Below are 17,388 nucleotides of genomic sequence, written 5' to 3'. Positions count from 1 at the left end.
TTGCATGATTTATGCTTCCTGTTCTGTAAATCAGATAGCACGGAAGATGACACATTTAGAAAAATAACACAGAAAGTGGCAGAAGTGTGCACATTTACTGAAAATGCTCTCTGATTGTTTTCTTCCTGTCAGTCTGCTGTGACTATTATACACATCGTCTGCCATTCTTTTGATAGAAGACATGGCCAACAATTTAGGAATATTCAAAGTGACAAATGGACCAGTTCCAGGTGACTATTAGCTTGTAAGAGGCTGAAGGAATGTTGTGCCAAATGTCAACATTTTTGTTGTGAATCTACAGCCTTAAGATATTTTTCATTTCAGCTCATGGTAACGTCACAAAACCGGTGAAAATATTGTGAAGCCAGTCCAAAGTAAAGGCAATACTTCTTGCCTACCTTCTAAATTGACATCATGAAAATATCATGAAACCAAATTAGTTGAGTCGCGTTCAAATAGGATCTCCTCTTCTGAAAGCTTGGATGGTTGTACTCAAAATGATAAATATCACTGGGAGAGATTATTTGTCTCTCTTTAGCACAATTAGAGCTCAGAATTTGTATTACTGACCACATGTACACCTGCAAATATATAATATTCTCATTACAAGCAATGTTTCTCAACCTTGACTTCAACTCTTCAACACTGGCTGGGGGATTCTGGGAGTCAAAATCCACGCATCCTCAAGCTGCCAAAGTTGAGAAATGCTGGTAGAGAGGCTCCTTCAAAAAAAGACCTGCCTTCTAGCCGTCATCTCTCAGACTTCGCTTGGAGATCAGAGGCAGAATCATGCTGAGCTGAGCTGAGAAATTCTGGAAATAGAATTCCACTTATCTTAAAGTTGCCAAGGTTGAAAAACACTACGCTGGAGACTCCATATCACATTAACCAAGGTAATCTTTTTTTAAAAAAATGCTAGTTGTCTTCTTTTCTCATGCAACAGTTACTATTTTGTTCCGGAACACATTCAGACATAGTCATGAATAATTTGTGTGATTAGTTTTTCTTTGAAATGCATGTAATTTTCTTGATCACCATTTGTGCATATTTTAAAAGAAAGGATTGAGATCTAAGTACGTTCTGCCCTTCATACTTGTTCCAATATATGCACGTATTGTATCCTATGTGTGAACCTTGAGAACAAAGCCTTACATCATTAGCATTCACAAGGGATGATGAGAGACCTTTCAAAAATTATGAAATCGGCGGTTATCGAATGCACTGAGGGACTGCAGATTATGCTGAAACCAGAAACTCTTGGCGTTGGTATTATATGCAGCCCTTCAAGAGATGCCCTCTTGAAGTTTAGAACAACAACTCCCATCATTCCACACCAGACTGGAATGCTGGGAGCTGCCTATGGAGAGTATTAGACATATGGAGAATATTATGAAAGGGCAAAGCAGACCTTTTATTGCTCAACAGAGAGGAATATAATCATTTAATTATCTGACTCTCATATCTGTCAACAATTCCCACAGTGCTCATATGCAATGCCCAGTTGAAATAACAACCCAGCAGGCCCTCTGGGTTTTCTTTTCCCTTTCCTAAAGAATTAACAAAATGCTTGTAGTCTACAATGATAGAACAGAACTCTGAGCCAATTTTTTTTTTTCAACAGGTAAAAAAGCCAAGTGGATTTATATGGGATTGTATTACCAGGAAGCCAGTCTAAAAACACCACACAAAGAAAAAACAGTTATCAAGAGATGGACATTTTCCAAGGCTATCACACAATTCTTCACACCTGTGCCAAATCCCATTAGGTCAAGCCATCGAGAGGAGAGCAGGAAAGCGGCTCATGCTGGGTCTCAAATGACATTGTGCCACATCATCCCCCTGTATGTACACTGTGTTTTACAACAGCTGCAAAGTCTTTCATGCTTGTACTATTTTTGTTTTTGACTTTGAGAATGAACGACACTCGATTCTCTTGCAACCTGGCGGCTCATCCATGAGTTGTTCTTTCCAAGTGTCAAGCACGTTCCAAATACAGACACGTCTGTTGCCATTTATCTCAAAGCAAGCAAGCACCAAGTATGCCAGCTTGGTTTAAGTGGTTAAGGCACCAGGTTAGAAATCAGGAGACTGCCTTAGGCACGAAAAACCAGCTGGATGACTTTGGATCAATCCAGTGATGGTATTCTGCCAGTTCTGCCAAGCCGGTTGCGCCGATGAGCAGCGGAGACCGAACCAGCTCTGTACAACACTCTGCTGTTGGGGCCGCCCAGGTTCCCACACTAACCTTTATTCCCTGCTTTTGAAGCACAGCTTCTTTGCACGGCACAGCAGATTGCCGCGCAGCAGCTGCCGAAGCGACAAGGAGAGTGCAGAATTTCAGGAGGCGAGTCGGAAAGCCTCTGAGCCTGCGCAAAGTGCCTATTTGACACGTGCGCACATGCAAAGTGTGTGCGCATGTGCAAAGTGAACCCACCAAGCCACACCCACCAAACCGGTGGTAAAAATGTTTGAAACGCATCACTGTACCAGTCGCTCTCACACTCGCAGCACAACTCACCTCAGAGAGGTCTGGGGGGAAACAGGAGGAAGAAGGAATATTAGCTATGTTTGCTGCCTTGAATTATTTATGAAAAAAATAAAAATAAGGTCAGGATTACAAAATCTTTAAAAAAAGTATTTAGTAAATTATTTAAAATAATATGGAACATTTTTGCCTAGAACTTTGCCTTTTTTCCTCAGAAAGTTTTTGAGGCTATTTGAGCGACGAATCACCTATGACCTATGATGGCTGGCTGTTTATGGACAATATTGTACCTGTTTTTGCGGTCATAGGTTGATTGTACAGGTTGTCTCTTCTGCTTGGACAGTTCATTTAGTGACTGTTTGAAGTGACAACGGGATTGGAAAAAGTGACTTACAACTGTTTTTCATACTTACGACCGTTGCAGCATCCACATGATCATGTGATCAAAATTCAGATGCTTGGCACCTGACATATTTACGATGGTTCTAGTGTTCTGGGGTCATACGGAAAACCTTCTGCGGCTTTCTGACAAGAAAAAACACCAAAGTTGTTAAGTTAGTTAAGTGAATGGGAAAGCCAGATTCACTTAACTAACTTAGTTTAATAACTTCAGTGGTTCACTTAACAACTGTGGAAAGTCAAGTCATAAAATAGGGCAAAACTCACTTAACAATTGTTTCACTTAGCAACAAAAATGTCAGGCTCAATTGTGGTCGTACGCTGAGGACTATCTGTAATTTGCTGCAGGCAACTTTGGTGAACGAGCAGTTGCTCAGATACTGCAAGTATCAAGGCCCAGTAAAAAGCTTGAGATCAGCCTCTGAAGGTCCTCATGCCATGCCTGCTTTTGCTACCTGTTCACTTGTCTTCTTCAAATGTGCAATCAATTAGAGCAGTGGCCCCCAACCTTTTTTGTGCCATGGCCCGGTACCGGCATCACAAAATGATCCATGGCCCGGTACCGGCATCAGCACGCATGACAAGGCAAGGCGAGCCAAGCGACCGGCCAGCCATCCGTCCCCGCTTCTCCCGCCACCTTCAACTCCTCCTTTGTACCTTTTTGTGCTTTCTTAATCTCCTCCGCCATCGGGACAGCTCTTCGTTCGAAGCCGCCCCCCCTTCGATGAAACTAAGGCGCGAGGATTCCTTCAGGACCCAAACGCCACTTTCCAACCAGAAAAGCTCACCTGGAAGCACTTTCTCGTTGAAACAAGATGGCGGCACCCAGCAAACCGGCGGCCTGGTAGAAAATGATCCACGGACCGGTACCAGTCCAGGGCCCGGTGGTTGGGGACCCCTGAATTAGAGGAGTATGAAGAAGTAGTGAGTCTCCCATATGTAGCTTGGGGGAGGTAGTGAGGGTTTTGCTGAGAGAAAGGGAACCAACAATCATGAGGAAATTGGAACACTCTGGGCAGGCAAGATCCACCAGAACTTAAATAACACTGCAGCTCAGCTGCCTCTAGATAGGCGGTGGGAATCCTACTGACCCGGAATCATTCTACATCATTTGTGAACTATAATATGAAAGAATGGCTCACACCCATTCGAGGAAAAGCTTAGATTAAATAGTGTTTAAGACTTATGGAAATTCACTGGTGATTTCACCTATAGCACAGGTGGGGATTTTTTTTTTAAAAAAAGGGCGAACTTCCATCTATGCCAACCTTTGGAAATGCATCCCAGAAAAAAATTAAAAAAAACAACAAACAAACAATATCCTATCCTTATTTCCCCATATACAAAGCAGTGAAGAATGTGTGTATTTACAGATTCTCTGCAGCTTAAAACAGAACAGCATATGTTGTGGGAGAAGATAAAAATGGGAGATGTATAATGCTGGACATAACAGCCAGCAGATTGTTGAGCGTGGATGTTTGTGTGTGTTCTTGTTTGGTTAAATAACAGCTTCTGAACAGGAATAGTGAGAACTTGAAATTTCACCAGCTGTTACTGACTTGACCTTGCCCAAACTGATTGTCAGAAAGAACTATCATCCCCAATATGTATGTATGTATGTATGTATGTATGTATGTATGTATGTATGTATGGTATTCAGCTTTGTTCGGGTATTTTCCCACGTCATTGTAGGGTTAGGGTTGTCTTCTGTAAAATTGATATGTATTAGATCATTGTAGTTGTCTGTGGTTCGACTAGGAAATACTGGGCATGATCCATTGCTGTTTACAAATACTGAGCCAAAGAATGTGTTAAAGAGGTTGGCTTTAATAGTGTCGCCGTTGCAGTCTTTACCATTAAGTCCTTTCAGGGGCAGGATGGACCTTGCGTCTTTTACTTTGTTGTTTACAAAACTGTAGAATGTGTGGGTGAAATTGGTGCATAGAAGGTTTTCTTCTTGTTTAATATGATAATTGGTGCATTCAGTCTTTATCTAGTGGCATACATTTTTGTATCGGCTTTTGAAGTTGGCAACGTGACCAGATACGTTTTTCCGTCAAAGTGATCTCTTTTTGGATTGAAGCTTCCTTATTGTTATGGGTAATTTGTTTTTTCTGGTTTTGGGAGTTGTTATTGGTACATATAGTTTGATGACTTTTTTGACTTCAAGTAAAAATATGTTGTAATGGTCTTCTACAGTGTTGCATCCAGTGAATAGAAATTGCCAATCAAGGGATGAGAGATCGTTGTTTATAAGATCATAGTTGCCTTTTTTGAAGTTATAATTGGGGATTCCGTCGTTGTGATGATTTTTGTGTGGACGTATGTTGAGACAAAAGTCAATCATGTTGTGGTCACTGTTGGAAAAGGGTTCTTTAATTTGTATTCTGTAAATTGAATTCAAACTATTGCAGAAGATAAGATTGAGGCAGTTGTTAAGTCTAGTGTTGTTGGTTACTAGTTGTGCTAGTCCCAGATTTGTTACTGCATTGTAGAAGGTTGCATGTGTGGGTTCAGTTGTACATTCGTTAAGGGTCCAGTTAACATGAGGTAGATAGAAGTCACCAAGAAAGATAAAAGCGTGTGGGCAGGATGCTGCCCATGTTAGTAGTGTATTGAGTAGTGTACTGTACCGAGCCTTGATGAATCGTCATGTCAAATACAAATACGTCACATCACACAGAACTGATCAGATCGGCACCAATCAAATATGGAGATTTACAGATTAGTCTTCAAATATCAAAAAGGAGGACATGTAGGAGGACACTTTTCAAGGAAGGACAGAACTTACAAAAGGAGGACTGTCCTCCCTAAAGGCGGATGGTTGGTCACCTTATGTATATATGTATTAAACATTCGAATTTCTTTTGTCAATGAGACTGTGCAAAGCATTTAAAGGGGGGGGGGACATTTCCCAAAGCACGTTGGCACAGATACATTTATGAAGCAACATATACCTTCTATAGATGGAATATCTTCAGTTTTCAACTGTGATTCACCTCTCTCAAGTTGAACCCTCCTGTTTGTAACTACAGTGGAAACCACGTCTCCTGATACTATGCACAGGTATCCAGGAGAAGCCATGATGGTGCCATCATTATGCAAGGGACACAATTACATCACATCATGACATCACTTGCTCCCCTTGGTATCTGCTGCAAATGTCCCTTTGCATTCTTGGCCTCAGTGCAGAAACCATTGTCTTTTTCCAGATTGCTTTTTGTCTTTGTAGTCTAATCTATAGGACTGGAGTTCTTTAGTGCTCTCTCCTCCAAGTTCAACCCAGTTTAACTTTTTGAAAATCAGTCAAGATTGGTTTTGTGTTGTTACGCCTGTTGTGATCTTGACCTTGATCAAGTCAGAGGGGGAAAGGCTTGGCCCTAATTTCTCCAAATTCTTATAAGAACCTAATTGGAAAAGCCTTCATGAATGGGATTTGCACTGGGAGTTGCATTTCATGCAAGGGATTTGTGTACATGCGCCTGTGTACATAAGCATACTCAGATGGTTGATCTGGTCTGGAATCCTTCTGAATTCCAAAAGGAAAAAAAAGTTTGGATCATGAACAAGGTGTTTTCCTTTGTTAGAGATAAGCAATTGTTGAGAAAATTATTACTGCTCCTCTGAACAGAAATTGGAAATACAGAAAATTAAGGGTTTGGAGGCCGGTATTATGTTGTCTGGAAAATTGGTTCATTCTTAAAACGTATGTGGTCAAATGTGTATTTATTTTATCTCATCAATTTATCAAAAGCACTAGGATAACATTATCAAAATTTTTGTAAAACCACTGCCTTATGTAAGCATATCATGAGAAAAGGGCAACTGTTCATTATTTGTTCATGGAAAAAATTGTTAAGCAACCCATCCACAGCATTCTCTGACTGTGCAGAGTTTAATAGAAAATTGTGTCCAAGAAAGCTAAAATTATTCCACCCATATATTCTGTTCTTTGCCCACTGTCCAGACAGTATATATACACATACTTGCTTTAACTCCTGGTAACTGCTTGGACTAGACCAGAGGTCTCATTCTCGCGGCCCGCGGGCCAATTGCGGCCTGCAGGACGATATCCTGTGGCCCCCACCGTGATATGAAAGTATAATATTAGTGTATAATATAAATATAAAGTATAATATAAAGTATAATATTATGCGGCCCAGCCTCACCCAGACTCTGCCTCCAGTGGCCCCCAGGTAAATTGTGTTTGAGACCCCTGGACTAGACCCTGGTTTTTTCTTGGCAATATTTTCAGAAGTGATTTGCCATTGCCTCCTTCTAGGGCTGAGAGAGAGTGTTTGGCCCAAGGTGTCTTTGTGCCTAAGGTGGGACTAGAACTTACAATCTCCCAGTTTCTATCCTGGTACCTTAAGTAATACACCAAGCTGGGTCTCTGTTAAGACAAAATCCTAAGACAAACAGTATTCCAGGTGAGAACTTCAATACCCAACCACCACCTTATAACTTTCTAATATTAGAATGACGATGACATTATTGATGATGTTAATGATGGCTTATGCTACCATCCCAAATGTACTGAGATTACAACCAATTCCTAGAATTCCCAAAATATCTGCAGAGTAGTAAGTTACAGAAAGTAGATTCAGGCTATCTGCTTTACCTCAATATTCTTCAATTCTCACTAAAATGAAAGAAACTAGAAAATGGAAAAGAAACATACTTTAAAACAGGGGTGGGATTCAAATTTTTTAACAATCAGTTCTGTGGGCGTGACTTGGTGGACGTGGCTATGTGACTGGGTGGGTGTGACTTTTTTGCAGCATTCCCCCTCCCCAGTTTTTGGGCCTTCTGGGCCTCAGGTAAGCCTCCTGGGGGCGTTTTTGCTCCCAGGAAGTTTCCTTGTGGCCCAGGAAGGCAATAAATGGAGGGGGGTGCTGTGCCCTCCCTCCATGTTTTGCCTTCCTGGGCCTCAGGGAAGCCTCCTGGGCGAAGCAGTAAGATAGGAGTGGAATCCCAGCACAGCTGATCATAGGAACAGCTGATGATTGGGAGGGGGGGAAAGAAATACCTTAAGGAGTGACTGGGCAGGGAAGACAGTCAGCAATGTCAGGTATGCGCACGATGTTGTGCAAGCACGATAAGGACTGACTGGGCAGGGAGGGGAGGGGCAGGCAGAGAGGTGCGGGGCCAGCAAGGGGTATGATTTGCCAGTTCTCCAAACTGTGCAGAATCATAACAACCAGTTCTATAGAACCGGTCTGAACCGGTAGAATCCCACCCCTGCTTTAAAAATAAATTAGTTAAATAGTAGATATAAAGATACAGAGGAACAATGTACATAAAGGAATATATATATATGTGTGTGTGTGTGTGTGTGTGTGTGTGTGTTATGTCTCACCTACCCTGTTTCTCCAACAATACGGCCTCCCCCAATAGGAAGTCCCAGCATGTTTTATAGGCATGAAATGAAATTAAGCCCCTCCCCCCAAATTAAGGCCTATATTAAAACATGCGAAATGGGGGGGGGGGGGAAATGGGAAATGGACGGCTATCATTAGTTAGGAAGCTGGGTTTCATCTGGGTGCCTGGTTGGGATGTGTTTGAGCTGGAGGTATCAGGGGGGATCTGTTTGTGCCCAGGTGTTTGCCTGGCTTGTGGTGTGGAGATTTTTTTGTTTGTGAGTGCAGGCTTCCAAATGATTGACAGCCTGGTGGAATCATCTCTTCTGTTCATGCTTTCTGGTCTTTTTTCAATCTCTATGGCTTCTCTGATGATTCTGTGGCTGGAATTGCACAAACAGATCCCCTCTGATACCTCCAGCTCAAACACATCCCAACCAGGCACCCAGATGAAACCCAGCTTCCTAACTAATGATAGCCGTCCATTTACCCGAAGCCAAGCTGCACTAAAGACCTCCAATAAAGTAACACAATGCTGCCAGCCAATCAAGATACAAAAAGAGCCAAAAAAACAGACAGAAGATATTAGAGACACCAATCAAGCAGAACACAGCAAACTCCGAGACCAATAAACACAGACCAAGACTCCCAACCAACCAGGATGAAGAAAAAACCATTCTGGCACAGCAATAGGCTGCCCCAAATTTAAATCTGAAACCACTGTAAAAGTCTGACTCACAGACGGACACAATACAGAAGCCTGATGATGGCAGATGAGATTCTGCTGAAACGTTGCTACAACTTTAAAAGCACAACTATAATGACGTGGGAAAATACCCGAACCAAGCCGAACACCATACATATATGTATATGTATATATAATTAAAATGTATGTAAAGCATATGTATACCGATAAGTTGCGAAGAATGAAAATGGTGTTATAAAATGAGGAAAATTGTTTAATAAAAATAATATTGAAAAAGAGATTCATATTTATACTTATAACAGGATAATGGAATAACAGAATAAAAAGTTGGAGGTGTTCTAGTCCAAACTCCTGCCAACCAGGAGACCCTTTTGACCATTTTGGACAGATGGCTGCCCAATCTCTTCTTTATTTATTCTCTTCTTTAAAATCTCCAGCAATGGAGCACCCACGATTTCTGGAGGCGAGTCACTCCACTGATTAATTGGAAACCACTATCAGGAAATTTCTTCTTAGTTCTGCATTGGCTGTCTCTTTAGTAAGTTTCCATCCATTTCATTACTTAAATTTAATTTAATCCTCTCGCCCTCAAAATAACCAATATCTAGAATATCTGAGAAAAGAAAGAATTCTTTTTATTTCAGCATAGAAAGTGCATTCATCAAGAAATGGCCATTATGGTAGTTTAGTAACCTTTCAATGTGTACAGATTTCAGAGTCCAGGTTGTTCACTTCTAAGACCTTCTACATCAGTGGTGTCAAACTCGATTTCATTGAGGGCTGCATCAAGGTTGTGTTTGACCCCAGGGAGGCAGGGGTTTCTGGCCAGGGTGGGTGTGGCCAGCTCGACATTACTCATGTCGGGGGCACCTATGGCGGCTCATGCACTCTGCCAGCAAAATGGGCTCCCGAGCTCTGTTTTCAGCTGCCATGGCCTCCTGAAACCCACGCGCAGCCCTCCTAAGCTCTGTTTTCACTGGCAGAGGGTTGTAGTTGTGGCAGCCAAAAACAGAACTTGGGAGCCTCTTGTCCTGGCAGAAGCACCACAGGCCAGTCCTTTGCTGTTTCTAGGGCATCCCTGTGGGCCAGATCTAAGTACCCTGTGGGCCAGATCCGGCCCCGGGCCTTGAGTTTGACACCCCTGTTCTACATCCTACACTGGAACCTCAGCCAAACGTACCTGAGGTGGGGATTTTGTGGCACTCTGTTCTAAGAAGGCTGTAGTGTCACTATCCCTATGTTCTTTTGCAGTACAGGTAGGTATTTGGATTCATGGAATATTATGATATCTATATTTATATGTAATATTAGCTTACTTGTATGACTACAGTATAGGATAAAAATGTAGAATAAAAAAACTGAAAACGAATAAGGAAATCTAATGCTCCAGACTCAATGCTAAATCTCTTTACAATTTCCTTTCAAAAAAGAAATTATTAAATTCCATTCAAATTACATTCAGTCACATTAACTGATACTAGAGGGGTGGAAAGGTGTGTGTGTGTGTGTGTGTGTGTGTGTGTGTGTGTACACTCAATCTTGGCAACTAATGAATATATGGGACCATTAGTTTTCATATACCAGACTTCTCCTTGTTGTAGAAGTAAATAAAATGGACTCTAGACCATAAAGCTTATGCCACACTCTTCGTTATTTTTGAGGTTATCTTTGAGATGGCACAAAACCTTTTGCTTTCGTAGGTAACTAAATGCACCATCAAAATTGTGGAAATTCTAGCTAATAATAAATAAGTCTTCCACTTTTCCAATACATTTTGAACTGGAACCCGTCCGCTTCTAGAAAGAAAAGGGTAAGTCCAATCCATAATAATAAATCATTATTAATTAATGGCTCAATGGGGGAGGGGATGGAAAGGTCCAAAACAAATAATTTCAGACTTGAATACTTTATAATAAAACAAAACAAAACCAACGTTCTGATTAAGATGAGGAATGACTCAGCTGAGCAACATTGTGTTGCATGTATTATGTATGTATTATGTATGTATATATGTATTTATGGAAGGAAGGAAGGAAGGAAGGAAGGAAGGAAGGAAGGAAGGAAGGAAGGAAGGAAGGAAGGAAGGAAGGAAGGAAGGAAGGAAGGAAGGAAGGAGATGGAGTTAACCTTTTTTTTTTCTAAAGAGGCCACCAAAGATTGACCTCTGTTGCAGAACAAGTGGTGGCTTTTAAATCTGTTTCCCCTCTCAGTAAATAAGTAGGTGCTGAGAAAATAAGTGCTGAGAAGTAAAACCTTCCCTTTCCCCAGGGGAGGGTTATGGCCACCATCCAGTAATGTATCACTTGGACAGAGCAGAGCAGAGAAGGACTCGTCTCTAGGAAAAGGGGGAGAACTACGAAGGACTCTAAACACCAAGATAGATGAGGACAGAGGGAAATAGAGCTGCCAGTTTAACAGAGAGGAATGTTTTCTCTCCAAGTTGAACCTCATAAGGTTTTCAATGCTTTGCTATCCCAAGCGAACTGTTTTTATGCTTTCTTCAGTGAAACCACCTGAGAGGTCATGTGAAAAGCTCGACATCCTCTTTATTCCTTCCAGTGATTTTGGCCATAGCTCAAAAAACATTTTTCTAACACCAGCATTCCACTTTTCCTGACTGCCATCAGTAACGGTTGTGCCTCAGGGGTTTTGCTCTTCTCTAATCAATGGACTCAGTGAAAATACATTTGGAAGCGGGGAAAAAACATTAAATCTAGGTAATTAGGCATTTAGACCTACATTGTGAGCTCATTAAGTATAAACGATGTGATTTGTCCATGCACCAGGAGCCTAATTAAGGATTTAGGAGGTTAACATTGAGAACAAGTTGTGTTTTATAGTTTTTTAAAGCCTTGAGCATATTTGTAGTTCTCAAATATTAAGCCACTGGCACTGGCACTGCCAAATAATGCAGGCACCACATACTGTATATGTCCTTTCTACTTGTTGCAGAATTACTGTCAAACTTGTAAATCCCCAATTCGAGGGAAATTTATATTCGAACAATTTGCTCTTTCTTTCAAAGAATCCTAACCATTATAAATATCAGTCAGCTGTGCACAGGCAGCTCATGTGACTCGTCTGTTCATGGGAACCGTCTGTTCATATCGAGACTATGAAACACACTGAAAGAAATCACAAATCAGACATAATACCACTGGCCCTCACTTAATGACTGCACATTTAGTGGCTGTTGAAACTTGTGATGAGGTTGAATCAGTGGTGGGGTTCAATTTTTTTTACTACCGGTTCTGTGGGTGTGACTTGGTGGGCGTGAAAGGGGAAGGATACTGTAAACTGTCCAGTCAGAGGTGGTATTTACCGGTTCTCCAAACTACTCAAAATTTCCGCTACCGGTTCTCCAGAACTGGTCAGAACCTGCTGAATACCACCTCTGGGTTGAATGAGTGGTATGTAAGACCAGTCTTCAAAGTTCTGTCTGTTGTTCACCTCCACAGTCATGTAATCATAATCTGGGTGTTCAGCAACTGGCCCAGATTTCCAAACATTGCAGTGTCTGTCCATCATTCAGTGAGGACTATCTGTATTACAAATTAAATATCTAGAACAGGAAATGGGAGTATGCCTTGTTGTCAGAAATTGACGGCAGTAGTCAAACAAACCATGGTCTTGTGCAATTTGTGAATAGCACTTAGACTTGTATACTGCTTCACAGTGCTTTACAGCCCTTTCTAAGTGGTTTACAGAGTCAGCATATGACCCCGAACAATCTGAGTCCTCATTTTATCCACCTCGGAAGGATGGAAAGCTGAGTCAACCTTGAGCCTGGTGAGATTCGGACTGCCAAATTGCAAGCAGTGGCAGTCAGCAGAAGTAGCCTGCACTACTGCACTCTAACCACTGCACCACCGCAGCTCTTAATCCAATCCAACCTAGGAATCCAATCTAGATGAAAAATAATTGGCAGCTGGGGAGATTATGGAAAGAAGGTCATAGAATATAAATTGAGAAAGTCAGTTAGCAGGTATTTATTTAGAAAGCAATTGATCTGGGATAGAAAGAAACACAGCGAGAAAGAGAAATTAGGGATTAATGATAATGAAAAGTTATTAGTGGGAACACAAAGGAAGTCACGGGATTAAAGGCTGAGAAAAGATATCAAAAGCTAAGCATAGCTTTTAAAGAGATTTGCTGCTTGATAGAATAATTATTAGTTATAACTATTGATTCCTTGTTCTTGATATTTTAATGAAAAATCAAAACATGAATTATAGATACATATTTATAGAAGGAGATATATTTAAAGTATATTTGAACTATGTTCTCATGTGGGTGGATGTAAATTACTAAGGCTCACTTTATATGCTGGCTTGTGTTGCATGAAGTATGTATCTCAGCAACTCAATAGAGGGTGTGGCAAATTTTTACCTGGGGTGTGGTAATTACAGGAAATTTAGATGCTGGGTATTCAAAGGATGATAAAAGACCACAGACCACTTATCTAGCAGTCTCTAAGACACACACACCCCGACCCCTACATTTTATTAAGTGGATTCATGGGTAACAATGTTCTATTTAATTTCTATTCATTCTATATAATATCCTTTGCAAGCCTGACCACCAGTGGTGGTATTCGACTAGTTTGGCCTGGTTCTGGCAAGCCGGTAGGAGCAATGAGCAGCGGAGACCAAACCGGTTCTCTCCACTGCTCTGCTGTTGGGCTCACCCGCCCACCCAGGCTTCCATACTCACTTTTATCTGCTGAATTTGAAGCGCAGCTGCTTTGCGCGACACAGAGTAGTGCCACGCGGCAGCTGCTGAAGCGACCGGGATCGTGCAGGCTTGCAGGAGGCGAGTTAGAACACCTCTGCGCCTGTGCAAACGCCTCTGCACCTGTGCAAAGTACGTGTTTGGCGCATGCGTGCATGCAAAGTGCGCCCACCAAGCCACACCCACTGAATCCCACCACTGCTGAACACCCACGTACATTTCAGGGCTTCTCTGAAATTTTGTCTATAAAGAATGGCCCCGATTCTTGAATTATTAGATGTAACATTTTTGCAGACTAAAATATGTGTTGCACAAGTTGTAACTCGTAGGTCAGAAATTGTGCCTTTTTTACTGTCAAAGACACAGTATCTCTTTTAAAAATTAATTTTTAGTTTCAGCATCCATGTAATGCTATCATAAAAATAACAAAATAGAGTCACGTATAATTTTTTGATACTTCCCCAATAACTCTAAAGGCATTTAAGAGCAACCCTTAGAAATACTTTCAATATTATTGTGGGTTTAATTTGGATTAGCAATCAGCACTGTTTGGGACATCATGAGAATATTTCTAAGATGTTATGCATTAATACAATACCTAATATACAAAAACAATGCATCCAAAATGCATTATTGCAAAAATGTTTTATTTGAAGAGTCTCGTTAAAGGGGGGAGAACTATAGGCTCTTTAAAAAGTTACCTAAAGCATTGGAAATCAGCTGTTTAAAATGTATGACCAGAGCTCTCGACTTGAAAACAAGTTTTCAGAACTGTTGAATGGGCACTGAGAATTTTATTTTGTTTGGGTGTTATAAATGTAAACCCTTGTACGCAGCATGATCAGTCATTAACGAACAAATCTAATTAGAAAACTAACTGAAATGTGTAAAGAATTGATGAATTGCCATGATGTCATCACGTCATGATGATTTGGGCTGTGAATTTCATAAATCATTACAAGGAACGCTAGGCTCATACCCCTTTAACCTATTTAGCCTACCACTAGAGATACACACACACACACAAACAACCCCACAAGTTTGGACTTATCCAACTTAAGAGAAACCAACATTTTATCTTTATCTCTTGTCCTTTTTTCTACCAAACTAGACTGGAGTCATTTCCCATAGATGACTCACAAGGCTCAATTATTTATCAATCTGATTTTTTTTTAAAGCTACAGTAGCTCTGTTACCCTTGATATTAAAAAGCTTCTGATTCAGGGAATGGCCCTTGTATTAAATGTTTATTTTCTTTTTCTTTTAGTTTCTCAACAATACTCCCAGCCTAGTGCCTTAGTTAGAACAAATGGGATAGAATCAGTTAATTTTAAACTAGACAGTGGCACCAAATATGTTCATTATCCTCAGGCTGTAATAATCAAAACGCAGGCAATAATAGAACTAACCTTCAAATTTAAGCCATTACATTATATGAAAATGTACAGGCTATAAATATATTTGATGGTTATGCTCTGTTGATCTTTCCAAAAATTATGATGCCTGAAATCAAAAAGAAGTTTTAAAACAATGGTGTTTAACTCTGGGGCAAAATGGAATAAATTAATCACCCAACTTCAATCATTCCGACAAATATCGACAAAATAAAAACAGAGCAGAAGAATCTTACTGCATATTATAGATTTATTTGAAAAGGGAAGAAGCACAGAAATAAATGAACTGCTCTAGAGACTTAGATGGAAATAGAATCACTAGCTCACATCACTGCCATCCAAAAGAAAATAAATTCGGATTCAAACATTATATAAACCATGAATCAATAATCCAGTTTCTAACGCCTTTAACCGAAGTTGATTTCCTGTATGCACAATTAAAAATAACCCAAAAGGCATTATTTCAAGACTATAACCTGCTATTAATACAGGTACAGAAAACAGATTTTTGGATAGATATATCTGAAGATAGTTGAAATATTGTGTGAAAAAACAGCCACTAAAAATAGCATCCTCATGCTTAAAAGAAGTATATCTCAAACAATGTGCAGATGGCACCACACTCCTATTAAATTTAATTACAATAATCCAAAAGTTTTGTTGCTTTGATGGAGAGGCTGCAGTGAAACAGCATCTTCATAGGTGGTAAGCTCATGATATAGTTAATCTATTTGTGTTGGGGCGGAACTGTATTATTTCAAAAGTTGTAACATGTACACTTATTCAACATCAGTTTGGCTTATTCTAAATGTTTTGCTGAAGTGCATACCAAAACATCAAATACATTTTAGCAATTACAAGGCATAGAAAAACAAGTGTAGAATTTTATATAACTGACTCAACAAATGCCACTTATTATTACAGAAAATACTCACCAAAAAAGCACATTCCAAGGATAGTCATTAAATATATTGTTTTTATTGTGACATTTCCTGTTCTCTTGTGGCTTACAAAGATAACATACAGCCATGTTTCACAGCAACAACTATATTTATTCTGGAAGGATTTCATATGTAGCTGATATATGATTTTTAAAAAGTATAAATTACTATATTGGTGTGATAGAAACAAGGATGGTTTGCAAGAATAGAAAGATGTGGAGAATTATAGGAAATTATATTGGGGTAAAATCAATTTAGCTCTTTTTCCTTTCCTTTTTTCTTATCACATGTTTTAAATTGTTTGGCTTACTACTTCTATTGCTATGCATAATATTACTTATGTTGAAAGTAGTGATCATATTAATGATATACATGTATGTATGCATGCAAGGGAGAATAATGGTACACCTAGCTAAAAAAAACTTTTGAATTTTATGTATGCTTTGTTATTGCTGAATTTATTAAAAGAGCATTATTTTTAAATTGCAACTGTAATGTATTAACAGCATAAAACTTAATAATCTGCTTCTGCGTTGCTGAAAGACAATAGTTTAATATTATAAAATACTTACATCAGAAATACCAATGCCAGCCTGTGTGATACTTCGATCCAGGCAGCCATTAGAATACTGCAAAGAAACATTGAAAAATCTATTTTTTTATTAAAATCCTGTGGCTCATAGGAATTTTGTAGATGGTAGTTCTTAATAGTACCAACTATACATTTCAAGACTACCCATAAACTTAACCATAGTTATCAAAACCATTCCTATACCTAGCAAAATAATCTTGAGATAAGGAATATTTCACATTGTCTTCTGTTGCTGCATAAATACTATAGTGCTATTAAATGCCCAATCAACACACACCCTATTACTCAAATATTACAATGCTCTGTTGAAAAATGAAGTAAAACAAATTGGATGAGAAAAATGCATTCAAGAATGATTGCTGTAAAAAATTAACCTCAAAAATTAAACGAAAGTTATTTGACAGTGTAGCTGGCCTGTTAATGCAGTTCATAAAGCAATTTTACTAAGGAATTGCTAATCAATATAGGCAATGAAGTCAAGTCATTATAATCTACTCTTCATCAATTTTAATCTCCCAAACTTTAGTGATCCTTTCAAATTCATTTAACTTAGAACTAATTCATTTATATTCCATTCCTTCCATATTAGTGAATTCATTGCAAAGAAGTCTAGCATAAAACATTTTTTTCTGAGAGGAATCTGTCTTCTTGGTTTACAAACCATATATATATAAAACATGTCATAGAAGGCTCAAACTTTAAGTCACTTGCGTTCTCAAACAATCATTATTGAAAGACTTGGAACAGAAAAAAAGAAGCAGCATTATTTCACAGTTAGGA

General features: G+C 39.6%; 1 protein-coding gene across 3 annotated transcripts in view; it reads right to left on the bottom strand.

The window, feature by feature from the left end:
* FUT8 (fucosyltransferase 8) overlaps nt 1-2,409 on the bottom strand; it is a 150,769-nt gene extending 148,360 nt beyond the window's left edge. Inside the window, exon 1 of one of the 3 annotated variants that reach the window (XM_087951505.1) lies at nt 2,246-2,409. The gene's annotated coding sequence lies outside the window, so the exon portion shown is untranslated. The remainder of the gene's footprint in view (nt 1-2,245) is intronic. The other 2 variants (XM_087951496.1, XM_087951473.1) reach the window with 2 other exon arrangements.
* Between the last annotated feature and the right edge of the window lie 14,979 nt (nt 2,410-17,388).

The sequence above is a fragment of the Notechis scutatus genome, chromosome 1 (genome assembly GCF_049901735.1).
Source record: "Notechis scutatus isolate UNSWTSFEM ecotype Mainland chromosome 1, rNotScu1.2, whole genome shotgun sequence".
NCBI classification, from domain to species: domain Eukaryota; kingdom Metazoa; phylum Chordata; class Lepidosauria; order Squamata; family Elapidae; genus Notechis; species Notechis scutatus.
This window is presented reverse-complemented; position numbering and strand designations above follow the sequence as displayed.